Source organism: Rana temporaria, assembly GCF_905171775.1.
Source record: "Rana temporaria chromosome 9 unlocalized genomic scaffold, aRanTem1.1 chr9c, whole genome shotgun sequence".
Lineage (NCBI taxonomy): Eukaryota > Metazoa > Chordata > Amphibia > Anura > Ranidae > Rana > Rana temporaria.
The window spans coordinates 16333-24818 of record NW_024404479.1 but is presented as its reverse complement, the minus strand read 5'-3'; the positions used below and the strand labels follow the sequence as shown (position 1 = coordinate 24818).

General features: G+C 50.0%; 1 non-coding gene across 1 annotated transcript; it reads left to right on the top strand.

Moving 5' to 3' along the window:
* The first annotated feature begins 8014 nt into the window (after positions 1–8014).
* Positions 8015–8086, top strand: TRNAG-UCC. Its single transcript has one exon. It is a non-coding gene; the product is annotated as a tRNA-Gly (tRNA).
* Positions 8087–8486: the final 400 nt, after the last annotated feature.

Genomic DNA, 8486 nt, shown 5'->3' with positions numbered 1-8486 from the left:
AAGGCATGCTGGAATTTGTAGTCCGCCTCCCATTTATCCCCATCAAGGCATGCTGGGATTTGTAGTCCACCTCCCATTTATCCCCATCAAGGCATGCTGGGATTTGTAGTCCACCTCCCATTTATCCCCATCAAGGCATGCTGGGATTTGTAGTCCACCTCCCATTTATCCCCATCAAGGCATGCTGGGATTTGTAGTCCGCCTCCCATTTATCCCCATCAAGGCATGCTGGGATTTGTAGTCCGCCTCCCATTTATCCCCATCAAGGCATGCTGGGATTTGTAGTCCACCTCCCATTTATCCCCATCAAGGCATGCTGGGATTTGTAGTCCGCCTCCCATTTATCTCCATCAAGGCATGCTGGGATTTGTAGTCCGCCTCCCATTTATCCCCATCAAGGCATGCTGGGATTTGTAGTCCGCCTCCCATTTATCCCCATCAAGGCAAATTGAATGTTAAATTAAAAATAACGGTCCCTCCCCCTCCATAGACAGACTCCTCCCACACTTACCCCCCCCCCCCCCCCAAAGTGACAGTTATTTCCCTGTCACATGCACACACACTATGTGATGTCACAGCACAGGTCACATGACCTCCCCAGCTGGCGAATAAGTGTGCAGCCGCCCAGGCAGAGGCGTCAGTTGTCTTTGACTCTCAGCAGAGAAGGACGTTTCTGGAGGAAGCTGCTGATTGCTTTCTATTGATCACATTTCATCGCCAGTTATTGGTATTGAGTGCTGATTTCTATCTATTGATTATCAGAGATCGTCACATAGTGACAATTATTTGGACTATCGTTATATTTATAGCGATTTTAAGAAAAATACTGCCAGCTAAAATGAGGCTGCGGTATAGAATCTCGCTGCTGCTGCTGGTGGCGGCGGCGGCGGCGGCGTTCCTCCTGTATGTAGGAATGGGACGTCAGAGGAAGGAGGAATTCGCCGACTTTCTGCAGAAGGTGAAGCAGGAAACAGCGGAATTCATGCAGAAAGTGTCGCTGGAAACGGCGATGTTTATTCAGGAGGCGGCGCACAAAGCTGCGCGGATTGTGAAGGAGGCGGAGCACAAAGCTGCGCGGATTATGAAGGAGGTGGCGCTGGAAACAGCAAAGATTATGGAGGAGGTGAAGCAGGAAACTGCAGATATTGAGGATATTATGGAGGAGATGCAGCGAGACGCTGCGGAGTTTCAGGAGAAGGCGGAGGAGAAAACCGCACAGACTATGGAGGAGGTGCGGCAGGAAACGGCGCACATCATGGAGGAGGTGCGGCAGGAAACGGCGGAATATATGGCGTTGCGGGAGAAGGCGGAGCATAAAACGGCCGACTTTATGGAGGAGCTGCAGCAGAAAAAAGCCGACTTTGTGGAGTTTATTGGGAAGGCGGAGAAGGAAACGGCGGAATTTATGAAGAATGCGGAACAGAGAACAGCGGAGTTTATAGAGAAGGCGGGGGAGGGAACAGCGGAGTTTATAGAGAAGGCGGAGAAGGAAACGGCGGACGTTATGGAGATGGTGGGCCACAAAACACAGGAGTTTAGGGAGTTTATGGAAACGGTGGCGGAGGAAACGGCGCACTTCATGGAGAAAGTGATGGAGGACGTGGAGGAGTGGTCTACAAACATTGGGAAACCTCCACCCAAACCCCCCAGCTTTCTTATGAAGCTGATGACCCCTGTAAACGACATGAAGGTGATACTTTTCACAAGCACCCTCATAATGGATTACGTGATCACTACGCGTTTCACAGGAAGAACACCCCGCTACTATTTCATTCACCAGCTGAGTGTTATTTTGTTTCTGGATGACATCGTTAATTGTGATTGGTTCAGGAGGTGGGCGGGCTTAGAGATCAGAGTCCCACCCAAGCTTAGCAATGACGCATATTGGTATGAACGGATAGTCCCCGGTCCCACGTCAGACTGGTACACGGGGTGGAGGGCCTTAAAGAACAGAGTCTCACCCATGCTTATCACTGCTGGTCATTGGTATGAATGGACGGCCGCAGGATGCTCCAAGGGGTGGGAAGTCTTGAAGAACAGAGTGTCACCCATACTTACCTATGATGGTCATTGGTATAAATTGAAGGTTTCATCGCCCATGCTTATCAATGTCTCGCCCATGCTTATCAATGGTTCATATGAACGGATGGTCCACGGGTTCCACACAGACTCATTCACAGGTTTGGGGGGCTTGAAGAACAGAGTCTCACCCATGCTTATCAATGGTTCATATGAACGGATGGTCCTTGGGCCCCAGACAGACTTTTTCATGGGTGTGGAGGCCTTGAAGAACAGAGTCTCACCCATGCTTATCACTGCTGGTCATTGGGTTGAATGGACGGTCGCCGGGCTCAAGGCAGGATGTTCCAAGGGATGGGTGGCCTGGAAGAACAGAGTCTCACCCATGCTTATCACTGCTGGTCATTGGGTTGAATGGATGGTCCCCGGGCTCAAGGCAGGATGTTCCAAGGGATGGGTGGCCTGGAAGAACAGAGTCTCACCCATGCTTATCACTGCTGGTCATTGGATTGAATGGATGGTTGCTAAGCTCAAGGCAGGATGTTCCAAGGGATGGGTGGCCTGGAAGAACAGAGTCTCACCCATGCTTATCACTGCTGGTCATTGGGTTGAATGGATGGTCCCCGGGCTCAAGGCAGGATGTTCCAAGGGATGGGTGGCCTTGAAGAACAGAGTCCCACCCATGCTTATTACTGCTGGTCATTGGATTGAATGGATGGTTGCTAAGCTCAAGGCAGGATGTTCCAAGGGATGGGTGGCCTTGAAGAACAGAGTCCCACCCATGCTTATTACTGCTGATCATTGGATTGAATGGACGGTCGCCGGGCTCAAGGCAGGATGCTCCAAGGGATGGGTGGCCTTGAAGAATAGAGTCTCACCCATGCTTATTACTGCTGATCATTGGATTGAATGGACGGTCGCCGGGCTCAAGGCAGGATGTTCCAAGGGATGGGTGGCCTTGAAGAACAGAGTCTCACACATGAGCATCACTGCTGGTCATTGGATTGAATGGACGGTTGCTGAGCTCAAGGCAGGATGTTCCAAGGGATGGGTGGCCTTGGAGAACAGAGTCTCACCCATGTGCATCACTGCTGGTCATTGGATTGAATGGACGGTCGCTGGGCTCAAGGCAGGATGTTCCAAGGGCTGGGTGGCCTTGAAGGATAGAGTCTCACCCATGCTTATTACTGCTGATCATTGGATTGAATGGATGGTTGCTGGGCTCAAGGCAGGATGTTCCAAGGGATGGGTGGCCTTGAAGAACAGAGTCTCACACATGTGCATCACTGCTGGTCATTGGATTGAATGGATGGTCGCTGGGCTCAAGGAAGGATGCTCAAAGGCAAGGGTGGCCTTGGAGAACAGAGTCTCACCCATGCTTATCACTGCTGGTCATTGGATTGAATGGACGGTTGCTGAGCTCAAGGCAGGATGCTCCAAGGGATGGGTGGCCTTGAAGAACAGAGTCTCACCCATGCGCATCACTGCTGGTCATTGGATTGAATGGACGGTTGCTGAGCTCAAGGCAGGATGTTCCAAGGGATGGGTGGCCTTGAAGAACAGAGTCTCACCCATGCGCATCACTGCTGGTCATTGGATTGAATGGACGGTTGCTGAGCTCAAGGCAGGATGTTCCAAGGGATGGGTGGCCTTGAAGAACAGAGTCTCACCCATGCGCATCACTGCTGGTCATTGGATTGAATGGACGGTTGCTGAGCTCAAGGCAGGATTCTCCAAGGGATGGGTGGCCTTGAAGAGCAGAGTCTCACACATGCTTAAAAGTGCTGGTTATTGGTGTGAATGGTTGGTCGCTGGGCTCAAGGCTGACTGCTCCAGAGGCTGGGTGACCTTGAAGAACAGAGTCTCACCCATGTGCATCAATGGTTCAAATGAACGGATGGTCCCTGGACTCCAGTCAGACGTATTCACGGGGTTGGTGGCCATAAAGAGCAAAGTCTCACCCATGCTTATCACTGCTGGTCATTGGTATGAATGGACGGCCGCTGGGCTCAAGGCTGACTGCTCCAGAGGTTGGGTGTACTTGAAGAACAAAGTCCCACCTATGTTTATCAATAGTTCGTATGAATTACCAATCCCTGGGCTCCAGTCTGACCGTTTCAGGGGGTTGGCGGCCATGAAGAACAGAGTCTCATCCATGCTTATGACTGCTGGTCATTGGTATGAATGGACGGCCGCTGGGCTGAAGGCAGACTGCTCCAGAGGATGGACGATCTTCAAATACAGAATCTCCCCCATGCTTATCAATGGATCATATGACTTCTGCACGTGGTGGGTGGGCTTAGAGATCAGTGCCCCACCCACGCTTATCAACGATTGGAATGAATTTGATGGTCGCTGGGCTCCGGTCAGCTCACAGCTCGCGGCTTATCAGAATACTGCTGTGGCTCCTCATCAAGCGCGTCGTCCTGGTCCATCGATTGTGACGACTATGAAGAACCAACGCCGCCCAGCCGGCGAATCCCCAGAAGAACGTTAGGCATTGTAATATTCTGACACCTTAGACCCAATTCACAAAGCTTTCCCCCATTTTATACCCCCAAACCTTTGTGTAGGACCATGGCTTCATTGGGTCATGTGTGGCCCCCATAGTATTTTTAATTGGGCCGGAATCTTCCAGAGTTCCTCGGTTTCGGTTGTCATTTTGTTGGAAGGAGTAAATAAAATGACTGATCACATTTTTATCTTTTCTAGGAAAATGGCGATATCGCTGTGAAAGAGATTGAGCTTCCCATTTCCAGCGTGGCACCTCCTAAGGATCACCCCGGGCCCCTGGCTTAGGTCTGGCCCTGGAGGGGGAAGCCTGGTAAGAAGAATCATATAGTAACTTTCAGCATATCCAATAAAGCTTGTGATTGGCGAGCAAACCCGATGGGTGTGGCCTGTGTAGCTGTAGAGAGAGCGTGCAGCTGTCAGAATCAACCTGTGATGTCGGGGATGGGTGGGACTGCTACCCAGACCCGCCCCTTTATCAGGCAACCAGCGTATAGGGAAACAGCGAGCATTTATACATTGCTGGTGGGGAGAAGATACCCAGGTGTGATATGAATTGTCCCTTCACATACTGTACCCGGGGTTTTCCTGCACTCACAGCGCGGCTTCTGTACATAAAAGTGACATCTCTCCCACTGCAGCCTCCCTGCTCTGCACTCACACCCGGGACAAGTACTGGTCTGGCCCAGTGCAGCGTGTTCAAGGGGAGGAGGAGAGGGGGATCTGCACCGTTCTCCTTATCTACTCCCTGCTCAGGGTGTTTGGGAGGTGGAGATGAGATGAGTGTGCACTGACTTAGTGCACCGAGAGAGAGACAACGGAGCTGTGACAGAGACAGCTACAGAAAGGGGACCGTGTGGGGGATGGTAGAGCTTTGGGGGAGGGGGGGAGAGGAGAGGGGTGTTTGTGTGTCTCTGTCTTTGTGTGTGTGCTTGTATATATATGTATAGACAGACAGACAGAAAGATAGAGAGACAGAGACACAGACACAGAGAGAGACAGATACACAAACAGACAGAGAGATAGAGAGACAGACACATAGACAGAGAGAGAGATAGAGAGACACATACACACAGAGAGAGAGAGAGAGAGAGACAGACACAGAGAGACAGACACAGAGAGACAGAGACACAGAGAGAGAGACAGATACAGAGACAGAGAGAGACAGACACAGAGACAGAGAGAGAGATAGAGAGACACATACACAGAGAGAGAGAGACCGAGACACAGAGAGACAGAGACACAGAGAGACAGAGACAGAGAGAGACAGAGACAGAGAGAGACAGACACATAGACAGATAGAGAGACACATACACAGAGAGAGAGAGACAGAGACACAGAGAGAGAGAGAGAGAGATACAGACACAGAGAGACAGACACAGAGATACACAGACACAGAGACAGACACAGACAGACATATACACAGAGAGATAGAGAGACACAGAGACAGACACAGAGAGACAGAGACAGAGAGACAGACAAAGAGAGACAGAGACTGAGAGACAGACACAGAGAGACAGAGACACACACACAGAGAGAGACAGATACACAGACACATAGACAGAGACACAGAGACAGAGAGAGACAGAGACATAGAGAGACACAGACACAGATAGACAAAGATAGAGACATGCACACACACATACATACATACAAACATACATACATACACACACATACAGACACACATACAGACACACATACAGACACACATACAGACGCACACAAATACAGACACACACACATACATACATACACACACGTACAGACACATACATACAGACGCACACAAATACAGACACACACACATACAGACACATACATACACACACATACACACAGACCTACACACACAGACAGACACACACACATACAGACACATACATACACACATATATACACACATACATACAGACACACATATATACATACATATACACACACACACACACACACACACATACAGACACATACATACATACATACACACACACACACACACATACATACAGTCACACACACATATATACATACATATACACACACACACACACACACATACACACACATGCAGACACACACATACAGACACATACATACATACATGCATACACACATACAGACACATACATACACACACACATATATACATACATATATACACACCCACAAAGACAAACACCCACGCCTCTTCTCCTCTGTCCTCCCCTCCCCCAAAGCTCTACCATCCCCCACACGGTCCCCTTTCTGTAGCTGTCTCTGTCACAGCTCCGTTGTCTCTCTCTCGGTGCACTAAGTCAGTGCACACTCATCTCATCTCCACCTCCCAAACACCCTGAGCAGGGAGTAGATAAGGAGAACGGTGCAGCTCCCCCCCTTCTCCCCTTGAACACGCTGCACTGGGCCAGACCAGTACTTGTCCCGGGTGTGAGTGCAGAGCAGGGAGGCTGCAGTGGGAGAGATGTCACTTTTATGTACAGAAGCCGCGCTGTGAGTGCAGGAAAACCCCGGGTACAGTATGTGAAGGGACAATTCATATCACACCTGGGCATCTTCTCCCCGCCAGCAATGTATAAATGCCCGCTGTTTCCCTATACGCTGGTTGCCTGATAAAGGGGCGGGTCTATGTAGCAGTCCCACCCATCCCCGACATCACAGGTTGAATTTGACAGCTGCACGCTCTTTCTACAGCTACACAGGCCACACCCAGCGGGTTTGCTCGCCAATCACAAGCTTTATTGGATATGCTGAAAGTTACTATATGATTCTTCTTACCAGGCTTCCCCCTCCAGGGCCAGACCTAAGCCAGGGGCCCGGGGTGATCCTTAGGAGGTGCCACGCTGGAAATGGGAAGCTCAATCTCTTTCACAGCGGTATCGTCATTTTCCTAGAAAAGATAAAAATGTGATCAGTCATTTTATTTACTCCTTCCCACCCATCCCCGACATCACAGGTTGAATTTGACAGCTGCATGCTCTCTCTACAGCTACACAGGCCACACCCAGCGGGTTTGCTCGTCAATCACAAGCTGTACTGGATACGCTGAAAGTAACTATATTATCATCAACGGATGCAGTAATGCGGGACAAAACCCTTCTACCACGGGACAGAGGTAGAAAAATGCGGGAAAGTCCCACCAAATCCGGGACTGTTGGAAGGAATGGGATAAGTGTGTATATTGGGGGGGGGGGGGGTGAATTATTCATATATAGGAGTGTTATATATAGATTGTAGATTAGGATAAGTTTGGATTTATTCTTGAGTTGTGTTGAGTAGACATAACGGATGTACCCCGCTCAGCGGGGGCGGGCCTTATAGAACACAGGCCGCATATGGGCAGCACAGAGGCTTAGTGGTGAGCCTTGCAGCACTGGGGTCCTTGGTTCAAATCCTGACAGGACACTATCTGCTTGGAGTTTACATGTTCTCCCTGTGCTTGCGTGGGTTTCCTCCGGGTACTCCGGTTTCCTCCAACAAAGACCTTGCGTTGGTGGTGCAATGGTAGTCATAGCTGCCTTCCAAGCAGCTGTTCCGGGTTCGAATCCCGGCCAACGCCATCTCCAATACTTGGAGTTCTTAGATAAATGAGCGCTATACAAGTTCAATGCTGAGTATATATTAGCGGTGGAATAAAACCATTGAAGTGAATGTGTGGAATGTTTGAGGAAGAATTAAAAATGTTCCCCCGGAATCTATAGAAGGCGAACGTAACAACTGATAGAAGACGCTTAGTCCTCGCCGTGTCCATCGTATGAGAAGAACTTCCTGCACAGACGTCCCCCCAGCAGGAATATGACACCGACACCCCACCATCCTGACACCGACGGACGTCTCTACTCATCTATTGGACATCATTGAGTTACACTGCTCTGCGGGGGCGGGTCTGAGAGAACAGAGGCCACCCATGCTGAATTGCTGTTAGGCATACCTACCATACCGTCATCTATGTAGTGGAA